Source organism: Muntiacus reevesi, chromosome 1 (genome assembly GCF_963930625.1).
Source record: "Muntiacus reevesi chromosome 1, mMunRee1.1, whole genome shotgun sequence".
NCBI lineage: Eukaryota > Metazoa > Chordata > Mammalia > Artiodactyla > Cervidae > Muntiacus > Muntiacus reevesi.
Window position 1 is genome coordinate 245689713 of NC_089249.1, and position 16592 is coordinate 245706304.

Below are 16592 nucleotides of genomic sequence, written 5' to 3' on the forward strand. Positions count from 1 at the left end.
CTCATAATCTTCCCTTTCTTTCTCCTGAATGGCCTCTCTCGATCTGGGATGTATGATGAAATGTGCTGAGTACATTTCTCCTGGCCATTAGTGTGTGTGCAGACACATGGAGTGTGTGGTGTGGACATGCATGTACTCCGTTGTTCAGTTATATAGGGGGTTTCCTACATGTCCATGAGCACCTATGCTTATGTACATGCACACTCATACACTGTGGGAACTTGGGAATTTGGCTCTGATGCCATTCTGAGTTCTCCCTCTCCCAGAACCTTAGCCCCCTTGCCCTAATAATGGAGAAGTAAGAGCAGGGTTGAACTCCCCTAGTGGCCCAGTTGTTGAGATTCTGCCTGGTAGTACCACGGACACAGGTTTGATCCCTGGTCCAGGAAGATTCCAAATGCCACGGAGCAACTAAGCCCTCGTGCCACAACTACTGAGGCCCACTCACCCTAGAGCCTGATCTCTGCAATGCAAGAAATCACCACAATGAGACGCCTTCACACTACAATAGAGAGTAGCCCCTACCCGCCTCAACCAAAGAAAGCCCATGTGCAGCAATGAAGACCCAGGGCAGCCAAAAATAAAAAATTTAAAGAAAAAATATTAAATTTAAAAAAATAAATAAAAACAGGGCTGCCATCAACCATCACATGAGCCAAAACACCATTAGAGTTTATTGGGCAAGGAAAGAAGAGAGTCAATAGAGGAAGCATACGGTGATAGTCACCACACAGGCTCAGGTAGCAAAAAAGTCCACGTCTGGGCCCAATTCCACCACTTGTAGTGAAACCACTTGATGGGGAAGAGCACACAAGACAATTCATGAACCAGATTTCAGGGCTTGAATCTCGTGATACTTATGGAGCTTCTGGACTCTATGGATTCAGCAATATACCCAGGACCACAGAATCAGTTAGAGGAGGAATCAAATCAGTGCTCACCTATCAGATGTGTTTTCTAAAATAGATTTATTTCATCATCATTAGTTATTGGATGCTTAATTAAATGATAGGCACTCTGCTAATGCTAATAATGTAGATGTATTATATTTAAGCCTCACAACCCTGAGAAATAGATATTATTTTTCCTATTTAACAGATGAGGAAACTAAGGCTAAAGGGAGCTAAAGAAATGACATTCATAGCAAAAACACAGTAGAAACAGAACTCAAGCCAAGACTTTCTGACTCCAAAGTCCCTGATCTTAATCACTGCACATTCCTTTGATCTGTGACCCTTAGGGCAATACACCATAAGACCAAGCTTATCAGTGTCTAGCTCCTGTCTAGCCTCAGAGAGGGAATTTAAGGATGCACAAATGTTCTGGAATTTTAAAAAAATATCTCATTTAACTGTAACCAACCAAATGAGCCTTAAACCTTCACATTTCTCACACTGAAGGACTAGTGAATATACAAATGTTGGGTGAGGCCCTGGACTCAGAGAAGGCAGAACAGGGAGAAAGGGATAAAACATAGAGGGATTCAGAGAAAGTCTTCTGAAGAATGCTCACTAAACTGTAGAATCCTTTCTCACCTTATTCCCAGGTACCTGGGGGATAGAATATCTGAATAAACTGAATGGTCCAAATAAAACACTTAAAGATACTGAGATTTTCATTGTCCTAATATTATCACCCAATCTCCCTTCAATAAAGCCATCCATCAGAGCATGAGTTTAAGTCCTGTATGCACCTCTCCTAATTAGTGTTTAGGCCGTCACTTTTAGGTATGAATAGACAACTGAGGGTCTCCAGCTGCTGCTGCTGCTGCTGCTAAGTCACTTCAGTCGTGTCCGACTCTGTGCGACCCCATAGACGGCAGCCCACCAGGTTCCCCCATCCCTGGGATTCTCCAGGCAAGAACACTGGAGTGGGTTGCCATTTCCTTCTCCAGTGTATGAAAGTGGAAAGTGAAAGTGAAGTCGCTCAGCGTGTCCGACTCTTAGCGACCCCACGGACTACAGCCTACCAGGCTCCTTCGTCCATGGGATTTTCCAGGCAAGAGTACTGGAGTGGGGTGCCATTGCCTTCTCCAGACATTTCAGGAAAGTCTTCCATATGAAAAGGGTACACAGACATCAAAGAGAGCAGAAGAAAACAAGCAAGAAAACCAAAAAAAAATCACAAGTATCTTTCAAGGAAAAAGGAGAAGGACAGAGAAACTATAAAAAGGAAAACATCAGAGAAGAGAGAGATATCTTAGAAACTAAAAAGACTATACTCACACCAAAATTTTGTGGAAGGCTTGAAAAACAAACTTAAGTCTTCTAGAAAACATAACTTATTTATAAAGTCTAATGGTTAGAGATGTTTCAGAATATTAAAACAGAAAACAGAGAGGAGGAAATTGTTAAAGAAATAGCTTTCTCAATTTTTGTAACTAACAAACAGGAGTCTCCATTGCGGGGGCCAACCAAATCTTAAATTTCATGAAAAAAGAGCCCCACAAAATAGTATGTTATCATGAAATATGAGAATATAGACATGAGGAGAAGATATTAAAAGGCTCCAGAGTGAAAACAAAGAATACATATTGTATTGCAAATGTTTAGTATCAGAAAGGCATTGGTCTAAATAGATAATCTAGAAAATAATGCGGGAATGCTTTCAAAAGTCAAAGGGGGAAATAATGGTCACAATAACAGAAAATCTTGCTACTGATTTGACATAAAATTGTCATATGGCATCATGGGAAGATGGGCAGACAAAAAGTAGGGTGGTGGTGGAAGAGAGGCAAACATTATTTGCCCTTATATGAGGTCAATAGTTAATGTCCAAATTAACCAAACAATATCAGCGTAAGCATAGTAATAGTAATACAGATGTAAAAACAGTATTTCAAGAAGAAAAGAAAGATCTCAAGAAGTTAAAATTTTATGCAAAGGAAATTATGAAATTGACTATATTTTTAGCAATAAGTCTTTTAAAATATCTAGATTCTTCTAAATAATTTAGCATACTCTATGGTATTTAGAATACATTTTCTTAAATGTACATATTGAGCACAATTAGCACCCAGAACTTAGGTTTCAACATTGCTCTCCAACAAAAGGAACTAGAGTATCTTGGGAAAATGGCTGATTCTGGGAGTGAGGCAGGAAATATTTAAGATGAGTTTGGAGCTTCTTGCAGTGCTAGGAAGTAGAGAATGCTCAAGAAAAACAATCCATTAATTTAAAGTTGGCTTATTAAAAAAGGACAGAGGAGACAACTGAAAGAGCTCACAGTGACCAGAGCTGGAACAATCTGAACAACAAAAGTAGTACTGTGTTATAACCCAAAGTAGTAAATGATAAAAAAAAACCTATGAGTCCATACTGATATACTAAATAAATGAATCAATACATTTGTGGGGGTGAAGAGACAAATCTTCACAGAAGAATTCCAAATAATTGATGTAGATACTCACCCCTCAAGGAGGTGAAGCAGAACTCCCCTCCTCGAGTGTGGGCAGGACATAGAGATTTTCTTCCCTAAAAATACAGAATGGAGAGGGAGGGAAAAAAAGACCAACTTTCCAGTGGAGAAACCTGGCAAACACTGCCTGAGGCAGGAGGTCAAGATAAATGTCAAGAGAGAGAAACTATGTTGACAGTTTGAGAGATGCGAGGCAAATGGGACACAATTTACCTCTGTGATCTCCTCCCATGAACTCACAAGCTAAGTCTAGACACAGGGAAACCATCAGACACAATTAAACTGAGGGACTTTCTACAAAGGATCTGACAAGTGTTTCTGAAAACTGTCAAGGTCACCAAAAATAAGGAGAGTCTAAAAAAACTTACAGCTAAGAGGAGCCACTGGAGACATGGCGATTGAAAGTAATGTGGTATCCTGAACAGAGTCCTGGAAGAGAGAAAGGCCGTTACAAAAAAACTAAGGAAATCTTTGGACTTTGGGTAATAATAATTATCAGTGTTCACTCAGTAACTCATGAATACACCACGCTTACGGAAGATGTTAACAATAGAGGAAGCTCAATATTGGGTATATGGGAACTTCCTCTACACTCTTCAGAATTTTTCTATAACTCTAAAGCTGTTCTAAAATATAGTAAGTTTATTTTTAAAGAAGTACATGTACCTTTATTTTACAAGTGAAAATGTTAATAGTAATTAGGTATTTAGAAGTGCCCACATTAGAAAATGTGAATAAGCTTGAATGTTTTCTCTTCCTAAGATAGCTTCAGTGGATAGACTTCAGGGAATTCTTAAACATCCTAATTCTGGATGGTTAACTTCTATCATTGGAGAAGGCGATGGTACCCCACTCCAGTACTCTTGCCTGGAAAATCCCATGGATGGAGGAGCCTGGTGGGCTGCAGTACATGAGTCCATAAGAGTCGGATGCGACTGAGTGACTTCACTTTCACTTTTCACTTTCATGCAGTGGAGAAGGAAATGGCAACCCACTCCAGTGTTCTTGCCTGGAGAATCCCAGGGACGGGGGACCCTGGTGGGCTGCCGTCTATGGGGTCGCACAGAGTCAGACACGACTGAAGTGACTTAGCAGCAGCAGCAACTTGTATCATCTTATGAAAGCATACTATTTTGGGGAGGAGTGCAGTTCTAGATGCTTCATGTGTTTGCCACCTTCTCTGTGTATGCAGTGTATGCACTTCATGTGCATGCAGTTCGCCTCTGGAGCATAAGTTCTCCCTCTCTCTCCATCAACAAAGTTCAGCTGGCATTGATTTCATTTGTGGTGATTGGCTCAAGGATGGAGCGGCAACCCAAACAAAGCCAAGGATACAGTCTTGTCATGTTTACTGGAGCTTTTGAGAACAGGGACTTCCCTGTTTTCCACCTGGCTTTGAACTGTGTGGACAAGAGAATGAAGGCAATGTTAGTCATCACGCCACCAATGGATGAAGCCTGTCTGATAAGAGAACCAATCAAGTAGAAGGCAAGTGGAGCCCTAGAATGAGTTTCTGACATGGTTTGACCCTCTGAAACAAAACACATCAATGTGCCAGTAAATTTCCTTTGGGCTTCAGCCAGTTTGTGTTGAGTCTTCCATCATTTGGAACCAAAAGACCCCAAGTCTAAACCTAGAAGGACCTCTGCGTAGCAGTTATTTGTCTGGAGGACTAAAGTTTTCCCAGTTTTAGGAGTTTTTACTATTATCTAGTCCAACTATCTGCTTCACCAATCATCTGCTTTGCCCCAGCTAGTGTTTGTCACCTATTTTACTCTAGGCATGTGGGAATTCTGCTAGACTCTGGGCTCTGGGAGTAAGGACAAATAAAATATAGGTTACTCCTAAGGACCTGATAGTTTCAAATCTTAAAGGAGAGGTGGTATCTTCAGGTGCCATTTTAAGACAAGGCCTTGGAAGCCACAGAGGATACAAGTCTTTCAAGTAACAGAAAGAAAATAGAGTCTAAGTTTTCTGATACAGGGCTCCTTGTGGTAGCTAATAATTCCTCTCTGGTTAAATGTAATCCCACTCATTCATTTTTATGTGTTCATTTCTTCATCAGTTATCATGGGAGTCAGCAAACTATGGCCCATGGTCCACATCCAGCCCATGCAAAAAAAAAGAAAAAATAGTCTTATTGCAACACAATCATGCTCATGTGTTTACTTATTATCTCTGGCTGCTTTCACTCTGCAGAGACAGAATTGAGTAAATGTGACAAATACAGTATGGTCCACACACCCAAAAATGTTTACTATCTGGTCTTCACAGCAAAGAACTGCCAACCTCTAAATTAATATACCGAGTTCTCGCTATGTGTCAGGTTGCAATGTTGGCCCAGCCACTCTTGGCCTCAACAAGCTCAGAGGCTAGTGCTTCCTAACGGGAGACAAGCAAGTTAACAAACAGAGCTCACTGTGATGAGATACGACTGGGAAAGGACAGACACTCTGGGGGTGTTAGGAAAAGATTCCTACCCCAAGGTTTAAGGGTGGAAGGAGACAGTCAAGGCCACTTTTTAAAAAGTCTAGACCTAAAGGACATCGGAGAGGACTGGGGTAGGGTGGAAGGATTTCAGGCAGAGAAAGGGGCCTACCAGTGGTGATAACTGTAAGGCACTTCAGCCTAACTAAAGAATTTCAGGTTTTCAAGTGTTTATTATATTATTTAAGCTATCTAAATATGTATATTTGGAGAAGGGAATGGCAATCCACTCCAGTATTCTTGCTTGGAGAATCCCATGTACAGAGGGGCCTGGCGGACTAAAGTCCATGGGGTCTCAAATAGTTGACATGACTGAGCTACTAACACTTAAATATGCATATTATAATATTTTAAAGAAAAGGTAGAACTTAAACATCCTCTCCAAAAGAAGATAAAAAAAAAAAAAAAAAAACGCACAGGGCTTTGTAGACTAACAGTGAGATCACGGAGTGATCCAAATATTATTGATATGTGTTGAGGGGGTTGGTGGGGGTGGTGGGGGCGGGGTGTATTTTACTATGTCTGGACTTGAGTCAGAGGAAAGAAGTGGAAGCACCAGTTAGGATGCTGAAACACAGGCTGGGGTCAGATCACTAAGGACCTGAAAAGCCACATGAAGGAGTCATGAGAGTGAAGAGGAACTCATTGTCTTTTTTTTTTTTTTTAACTGAAATATAGTTGATTTCTAATTTTTGCGTATGATCATGGAACCTGAAAGTAAAACTTATAAAAAAAATTCATAACTGGGAAATATTTTCAAGAGCTAACTAGTTGTAAAATCTCTAAATTTCCTCTAACTTATACAGTCTATGACTCTTGAGATCAGGAAATGATTTTAGACTGAAAAGGGAGCTGTTTTTATGGACTCTCTTAGTGGGAGGAGAAGGGTAGCTTCTGCTTATTGTCAACAATGAGGATCTCCTCAGAAAGCTTCCTCTCATTTATTACCCTTGCATTAGCCTCCATACTTTCTGTGATTTCCTGTGGGATGGGAAATCAGACTGCCTGGATCCCTTCTCAATTGCAACCAGCTGTGTGGCTGTGAGCAATTTACTTAACCTCTCTGTGCACAACTGTGAATGATGAATGTGGATGTGTTAGTCGCTCAGTCGTGTCCGATTTTTTGCGACCCCATGGACTGTAGCCCGCCAGGCTGCTTCATCCCTGGAATTCTCCAGGCAAGAATACTGGAGTGGACTGCCATTTCCTTCTCCCAGAGGATCTTCCCGACTCAGGGATCGAACCCTGAGCTCCTTCATTACAGGCAGATTCTTAACCGTTTGAGCTACAGGGAAGTCCCTAGCACAACTACATCTCTGTAAAATGGAGATAATAGTAGCTACATCTTGGATTGCTGTGAATATTAAACAACATGATCCGTGGAAACAATTTAGCAGAGTACCAGGTAAACAGTGAACACCTAAGAAATGTTAATTATCATTCAAGTAGCTGCTATTCAGGTAGTGTTGAGAACAGAAGACAAGGTGACCTCTTGCACTGTGTGTCTCATCACTGCCTACTCAACAGCCTTTCCTTTGTGGAGCCATCCCTGCCTGTGTGGATCCAGCCCAGCATCAGAGTTCATGGGTACAACCAGTCATTTAAACCATTCTTTTGTAGAGACTGGTACAAGGTAAAGAAAATTGGTTAACTGGAAGAGGCTAGTTCAGACACATGGAAAATCATGAATCTTGGAAATGAAAGTCAAGAGAAAGATCACTAATTTACCATCCATCTGAAGCCTGATACCTATGGTCAAGCCTCTATTACATCTTTCTTTCAAGTAGTCTTTTCTAGCTCCATAGAGCCCTGCTTGTTAGAGAAATGGGAAGGAAGTAATACTCAGCTGCCACTGTGTGCCAAGTACTATGTTGTTCACATATAATCCCAACTACAAACCTGTACAGAAGTAATACCTTTTACACTATGTATGCAAAGAAAGGGGGGTTGGATATGGTAAAAATATAACTCACAATATAGCTTTTGCTCTCTAGTGTATTAGTTAAAGCTTACTTGAGGACAAGGACAGTGGGTCACTCACACTGTCCCAGGAAAAAGGTGACTCCCGACGAGGGCCCTCATGGTCAGGAATCACTACCCCATCAGGAATCTTCAAGGCATCACTTGCTCTGCTCTGCTCTTCCTGCTCCTCTCTGAACCACTCCTCCTCCTCAGTTTCCTCATAACCTCAGCTTGCTCCTGGTCCACATCACACATTCCAGCCCCTCTCTGTGAACCTCACATCAGCTCTCCAAGCTCAGTGGCCCATTCTCTGAATTATAAATTCCATAGCCCTGAAGGAGGACTCCAGTCCCTCCTGTTCTTATTTCCCATGTCAGATCTTAGGTTGTAGTTCACTAGCAGGTCTGGGGTTAGAACCTTAGGATCAGTCATGACCATGAGAAGAAAGACCCCACTATGCAGAATATACACAACACTTTCTTTAGTAGAGCACTCCTCTAAGACAAGAGACCCTGAATATGTTCCCTCTGCAGCTGGCCAAATGCGTCCTATAGATAATAATTTCTTGTTGAGTGAATGAATGAAAGAATGTTTTGGCTCATGAAAAAGAGAAACTAATCTTCTGAGATCTTATCTCACCTCTCTAAACCTCATTTTTACATCTGTAAAAAAAAAACAAGAAGAATCCATTCACTATAGATTTGACTTGGGGATGAAATGAAACTACTAATAGGTAAATTATTTGAAACCACAAAGAATTAGGAAACACTGTTTCAATTTACAAGCAAAGGAAATAAAGATAGGAGGAAACAAGCATGAGTCAACAGGCCTTGGAAATTGTCCTTGGCTGAGATGGGTTGGGGGGTGGGAGCAATCCACAAATAGAAAAGCAGAAATGGAGCCTGTGTGGATACATGTTCTGATTAATTCAAAGTCATTGTTACTCTGAACTTACCCTCTGTAGATTTAAGATTGTTTCCATCTGAATAATACAGGAAGTGCTGAAATCTTGGAAACACAACTCTGGCAAGTTCATAACTTGGATTAAAAAATTGAAAGTGCAAGTATTAGATGTAAGAAAGAAAAAGTACAGCATTCATTTCCCCTGGGGATATCCTAGTTGGTCCAAATGTAGTGAGGTCACTACTTCCAGGATATATTAAATTGTGGAATGGCAGATGAATGTAACTGGTTGCCTGTGGCAATTGAGCACAATTTGATATCAGAGAACCTAGTGATCGTTACTTTTACAAATATTTCAGCTAACTTTAGGCTCATGCTGAAAGAGCATTCCCCACCCTCATGATGTCAGACATGGCCACCAGGCTTGATTTGGCCTGTGCATGTGGGCAGAAGCATCATGAGTCACATGCAGGTAGAAGTATGAGAACTGGTGTACAATTCACTATTCTCCCTCTGCTGACAGAGGAACTGGCTCCAAACAGTGGAAGCTCCACAAGCCTGGGTCCCATTGTGAGAATGACATCAAGCATGAATCCCTCCACTATGACCCTTAGCAAACAGAAACACAAATAACATTGTATTGTTCTAAACCACTAAACTGCTTCACTTCAACATAATGTCACATGTCCTAAAAACACAGCAGTCCTGTGGAAGCAGCAACAGGAGGGGTTGAATACATTTTTGAAATAAGAAAGTCCAGGATTGGAGGCTCTGACACTTACTATCCACATGGTTTACCACTCTGCACCCTTTAACCTCATTCATATTTGTCTATCAGCCTAGATCTGTGATTCTCAGATCTGGCTGCACCTTCGAATCTCAAGGGGAACTTCAAATACATGCCCAGGTTCTATCCCAGACATTGTGATTTCATTGGTCTTGGGTAGGGCCTAGGTATTAGTATTTTTTTAAACCAGATATGCAACTAAGTTTGAAAGCTCCTTGTCTAGAATTTTTAAATATTATTTAAGGGGTTCACCTTCAATACTCAGACTGAATCTTCTCCAAAATGTCCTCCTGAATCCAAAGTTACCAGGTGACTTCCAGTAGCAACCTTGTCACTTTTGATTTCTCTAATTAGAACATCACAAAGAAGTATCCATTTCCACGTCTACTTTCCAATCAGAGTGTGATCTCCCAGAACACAAGGACTGTACTAAAATCTTCCAGTAGCCCTAGTACCTAGATCCTGGCAACATGTCACATATCAGGGTATATATAAACTATGCTTATTTATTTAAACAAAGAAAATACTACTTTATTAAAATTAAAAAAAAAACAAAAACATTGTCAACTTCTGAAAAAATAGCTTTCATGGAAGTTTGGAAGAAGGGGCAACTGTTCTAACTTGAGAAGTGAATGTGAAAGTAAGTTATTTGAAAATGTTGTCTTGATACCAGAAGTAGAAGGGCAGATGATGGTGGTCAAGAGAACGGGTCATTTTTCAGGGTGGGAATAAAGCTAGTTTTGTAGCATTGGGAATGATATCATTCAACAGGAAAAAATGTGTTTCAGCAGAATTGTATAATTTTTGTTAGTCAAGAATTCAGAAATAGGAGAAGGAGGTGGAGAAAAAAGCACAGATATACAAAATGTTAAACATGGTTAATTTTATGTGGTGAGATTTGGTGATTTTTTTGTCTTCAAATGCTCAATAAGTGTTGTTGAATGAATAAATGTTCTCTGTGTAAGTAAATGTGTGTATGTTTCCCACAGGCACAGAGTTGATTTCATAGTACAGTTTAAGGCATAATATCATCTCAGGTCTGTTGTTGTTATTGTTCAGTTGCTAAGTCATGTACAACTCTTTGTGATCCCATGGATTGCAGCACACCAGGCTTCTCCCAGAGTTTGCTCAAACTCATCTCCATTGAGGCAGTGATGCCATCCAATCATTCATACTTTGTCACCCACTCCTCCTCCTGCCTTTCAATCTTTCCCAGCATCAGGGTCTTAGCCAATGAGTCAGCTCTTCCCTTTAATCTCCACATGGATCCCAATTTTTCTTTAATGCATTGTGTAAATGTCATTGGATATATAAGTATCCGTGAAAGATATATAGTATTTCTTTGTATATTATGTTTTAAACCCACAAAATATTTTGCCATAGATCTCATTCAGCTTCTTTGTTTACTTAGTCTGATGTTCTTGAGCTATAACTATGTTATCATATGTACATTTTTCTCATTGTTTCTAACTGCTGTATATCATTATAGTATATTCCATATTATAGCCATCAGTTCTCTTAATGACAGAACACACAATTTATCTCCAACTCCCTGAAACACAAAAAAAATTTCAATAAACAACCTCATATATGGCCTGACTTGAACTTGAGAAATAGCTTCTTAGAGGTAGGTATCCAGACAAAGAATTGTTAAATTATAGACCAGTCACACGCTTCATTTCAACATGTATTGTTGAAGCTCTCTCCAGAATGACTCCTAGTTTCATTCCAGCTGTATATGAGTTGTTTCTCTATTACCTTGCTAACAATATGATCCCTCTATAATTTTCGCCAAACTGACAAATGTATTTGTTCCATTTGGATTTCTCTGCCTACTATTAACTTTAATAGTCTCCTCACCTACTGGCATCTGCTTGTGTTTCCCCTTCAGTGAACTTACTTCTCTTATCTTTGCCCATTTTTCAAATTGTTTCCTTTCTGTCTCTCAATCTGAGTGTGTGTGTTTGTAATGTCATATCTGAAATTTACAAGTAATATCTTCTGCTACATCATTCCTCTGCCAGCATTGCCCATTGCCTACTTCAATGAACTTAAATACTTAATAACAGTTTATTAAAATCCACCAAACTTTATCCTCAAGACTTCTGCTCTGAAGGTCTTATTTGAGAGTTCCTTTTCCAAAGTTATTACAATATTTGCCTGTTTTTTTCTAATAAGTTTATAGTTTTACTTTTGAAATTTGTCTTTAATTCCTCTGGATTTCATCATATATGGTATGAGGTAAGGATTAAAGTTTATTTTTTATATATAGTAAGCTAGTTTTAGTCAATTTCAAAAGAAATCAGCCCTGTATATTCATTGGAAGGACTGATGCTAAAGCTGAAGCTCCAATACTTTGGCCACCTGATGAAAAGAACTGACTTATAGGAGAAGATCCTGATGCTGGAGAAAATTGAAGGGAGGAGAAGAAGGGGATGACAGAGGATGAGACGACTGGATGGCATCACTGCCTCAATGGACATGAATTTGAGCAAGTTTCAGGAGTTGGTGATGGGCAGGGAAGCCTGGTATGCTGCAGTCCATGGGGTTGCAAAGAGTTGGACATGACTGAGCAACTGAACTTAAGTGAACTGAAACTAGTTTTCTTACTACTTTTTGCTAAAAGTCCGTTCTTTCTTCACTCATTGGTTATGCCATCTCTAACATATGCTATGTAAAATATTAGACAGATAATATTTGTGAATGTATGTGTGTTCTATGCTGTTTACTCTGGTGCACTGGGGACTCTTGTTGTTCTTGTACATTATTTATTATAACAGCTTTGAATCAGGACTTAATATTAAGAAGGTTGACTCTAAACTCTTCCACTTCATTTGGTTCTCTTTTAAAAAATATAAAGCTATTTTATATTTTATAATTTTATGAAAATTTTGGATTCAATCGCTGAGTGCTTTAAAAGATCCGTTAGGACAGAAGGTAGGCAAAATCTGTAAAGGTGGTCAGAAGGTCAAAACTTTCAGTTATAAGATAAATCAGTTCTGGGGATATAATGTACAACATGGTGACAAAAGTTAACTACACCATGTCCTATATGTGAAAGTTTCTATAAGAGAGTAAATCTTAAAAGTCCTCATCACAAGGATACATTGTAACAGTGTAAGATGATGAATGTTACCTAAACTTATTGTGGTAATCATTTTACAATGTATGTAAATATCTAGATATAATATTATATGTTAACTATCTCTCAATAATATTGGGAGATAGTTATGTTTCTATTCAATTAGCTTTCATGACCTGATTGATTAAGGAAGCTGATATATTTATAAATGCTAAGTCTGATGGATTAAGAAAGAAATGATATCTTTACAAATGTTATCATTCAGTCTATGAACTTAGTACATCAGGTTTTCCTCTGTTCTATAATATACTTTAAATTTTTTCTTCATAAAGGTTTTGTGTCTCCTCGCTTAGGTTACTTACTACATATTTTATGCTTTGTATAGCCAACATGATTTCTATCTTATGTTTTCTTGACAATTATTGCTGAGAGAATGATTGCTGTTGGCACCTTAGCTACTTTATATTTTACATTCAATTAAAATGGATTACATTTCTTTAAAAATTTTATGAAAATTTATAATGGGTTTGAACATCATCTCTTGAGAATGAAAATGCTTTTTTATTAGAAAAACCCAGGTCAGTCATTGTGAGTCAGAGTTACTAGGGCAACAACTTCTTTCAAGAAGAGATATATAATACAAGAACTGAAAAACTAAAACTTAAGAGCAAAAAAGAAAACAAAGATCATAATGAAAGCTAAATAATATATTCTCCACCTACTTCCTCATCTATAAAATGAGGAGACTGTACTAAATGTTATCTAAACTTCCTTCTACTTCAAGTCTCTGAAGAAATTCCTTTTAGAAAATTAAAAAGTGGGAGTGAAAAGAAATTCTAAGTGTAAATTAATCTCTTCCATTGACTTTCCAGTTCTATTGAATTTTTAGCAGAGGCTTTGAGAGGAGTTATTCTTTGTGGGAACTCAAGAAGAGTAAGTTTAGTGCACATGACCTCACAGAGACAATTGAGAATGGATGCTTTGGGAGAGGAACTGGATTATTTTTATCACTGTCATTGTGACTGGTTACTGAACTGGCTCCTTCCCTGTCGTCAGCTCTACCCTCACTCTAATACTGAAGGTCTTTTCAACAGGGTCCTTATATGTTAAGAGTTTTCTACTTTGGGAAGAGAAGAGGAAGAGGAAGAAGTGAAACTTCTGGAGTTGCATTGCTAAAGAAAGCTTGTTCTTTCAGAACTTGGCTGCCAAGTTTTCACTCAAAGTTCCTCTTTTGTGAGGCAAAACTTTTTATTCATATCCAAATTAAAAAAATATTTGTGACAAGTACAAAATCCATCACTGGGAGTGTCTTGAATAACAGATAAATATATTTTCCATTAAATGAGCTCCATCTTTCCACTCGTCCATCTAAAATAGCAGATCTAACCCCTTTACCAACATCTCCAGGGTAACTTGGAAAGAAACCAAAGTTACACTTTTGAAGAACAGTAACTCTTCAATCAAATGACCATTTCAAAACACAAAAGTATGGTTAAGAAAAAGGTAGCGATAAAAATAAATTATTAAAAACAAATACAAGACTATTGCTAATAATATCACAAAACTGAAAAGAATGTGTGTCATGTGCCATAGATATGAAGAGTTAGACTGAATCATCTATATAGAGATTCAGCAACCATTTAAAAGGATGTTACAAGTGTACCCTTATTGAGGTAAAAAGATTTCCTTGAAAGAAATGAGAAAAATGATTTGTGATTGAGTATGACATTAAAGATACAAATAATTGTGCACAATCATTTTGTAAGAAGAAAAACACACCCAGACATAAGCCTGAAATCATAATGTATTAGTTGCTCAGTCATGTCCAACTCTTTGCAACCCCATAGACTGTATTCTGCAAAGCTCCTCTGTCCAGGAGATTTCCTAGGCAATGTCATATAAAAGATGTTAACAATACCCTTCTGTGAGCAGAGGAAACAGGTGATTTGTGGTTCCTTATTCCATTATAAATCTATATTTAAAATTTTTTCTGTAACATTTAGCTTATATTCTTACATTAGCAAAATATTTTAAAGAAAACAGAAAACAAACTGAAGTCAAATGAATACTAGAACTGCTGGCCCAGTCTTCAGTTCAGCTCAGTTGCTCAGTCATGTCCAACCCTTCGCGACCTCATGGACTGCACTGCAGCAGGCTAGGCTTCCCTGTCCATCACCAACTCCCAGTGCTTACTCAAACTCATGTCCATAGAGTTGGTGATGCCATCCAACCATTTCATCCTCTGTCACCCCCTTCTTCTCCCACCTTCAATCTTTCCCAGGATTAGGGTCTCTTCCAATGAGTCAGTTCTTTGCAAAGAACTGACAGGTCAGGTAGTCAAAGTATTGGAACTTCAACTTCAGCATGGGTCCTTCCAATGAATATTCAGAACTTATTTCTTTTAGGATGGACTGCTTGGATCTCTGCAGTTCAAGGAACTCTCAAGAGTATTCTCCAATACCACAGTTCAAAAACATCAATTCTTTGACACTCAACTTTCTTTATAGTCCAACTCTCACATCCATACATGACTACTGGAAAAACCATAGCTTTGACTAGATGGACCTTTGTTTGCAAAGTAATGTCTCTGATTTTTAATATGCTGTCTAGGTTGATCATAGCTTTTCTTCTAAGGTGCAAGCGTTTTTTAATTTCATGGCTGCAATCACCATCTACAGTGATTTTGGAGCTCACGAAAATAAAGTCTGTCACTGTTTCCCCATCTATTTGCAATGAAGTGTTGGGACCAGATGCTATGATCTTAGTTTTCTAAGTATTGAGTTTTAAGGCAACTTTTTCACTCTCCTCTTTCACTTTCATCAAGAGATTCCTTAGTTCTTCTTTACTTTCTGCCATGAGAGTGATGTCATCTGCATATCTGAGGTTCCTGATATTTCCTCCCAGCAATGTTGATTCCACCTTGTGCTTCTTCCAGCCTGGCATTTCTCATGATGTACTCTGCACATAAGTTAAATAAGCAGGCTGACAATACACAGCCTTGATGTACTCCTTTCCTGATTTGGAACCAGACTGTTGTTCCATGTTCAGTTCTAACTGTTGCTTCTTGACCTGCATACAGATTTCCCAGAAAAGGCAGGTAAGGTGGTCTGATATTCCCATATCTTAAAGAATTTTCACAGTTTGTTGTGATACACACAGTCAAAGGCTTTGGTGTAGTCAATAAAGCAGAAGTAGATGTTTTTCTGGAACTCTCTTGCTTTTTCTATGATCCAGCAGATGTTGGCAATTTGATCTCTGGTTCCTCTGGCTTTTCTAAATCCAACTTGAACATCTGGAAGTTCATGGTTCATGTACTCTTGAAGCCTGGTTTGGAGAATGTTGTACATTAGTTTGTTAGCGTGTGAGATGAGTGCAATGGTATGGTAGTTTGAGCATTCTTTGGCATTGCCTTTCTTTGGGATTGGAATGAAAACTGATCTTTTCCAGTCCTGTGGACACTGTTGTTTGCCAAATTTGCTGGCATATGGAGTGCAGCACTTTAAAAGCATTGTTTTTTAGGATTTGAAATAGCTGAACTGGAATTCCATCACCTCCACTAACTTTGTTCATAGTGATGCTTCCTAAGGCCCACTTGACTTCACATTCCAAGATGTCTGTCTCTAGTTGAGTAATCACACTATTATTGTTATCTGGGTCATGAAGATATTTTTTGTATAGTTCTTCTGTGTATTCTTGCCACCTCTTCTTAATATCTTCTGCTTCTGTTAGGTCCATACCATTTCTGTCCTTTATTGTGCCCATCTTTGCACGAAAATTTCCCTTGGTATCTCTAATTTTCTTGAAGAGATCTCTGGTCTTACCTATTCTATTTTCCCCCTCTATTTCTTTAAATTGATCACTGAGGAAGGCTTTCTTATCTCTCCTTGCTTTTCTTTGGAACTCTGCGTTCAAATGGGTATATCTTTCAAATGGTTCAGTCTTAGCATGTCACAA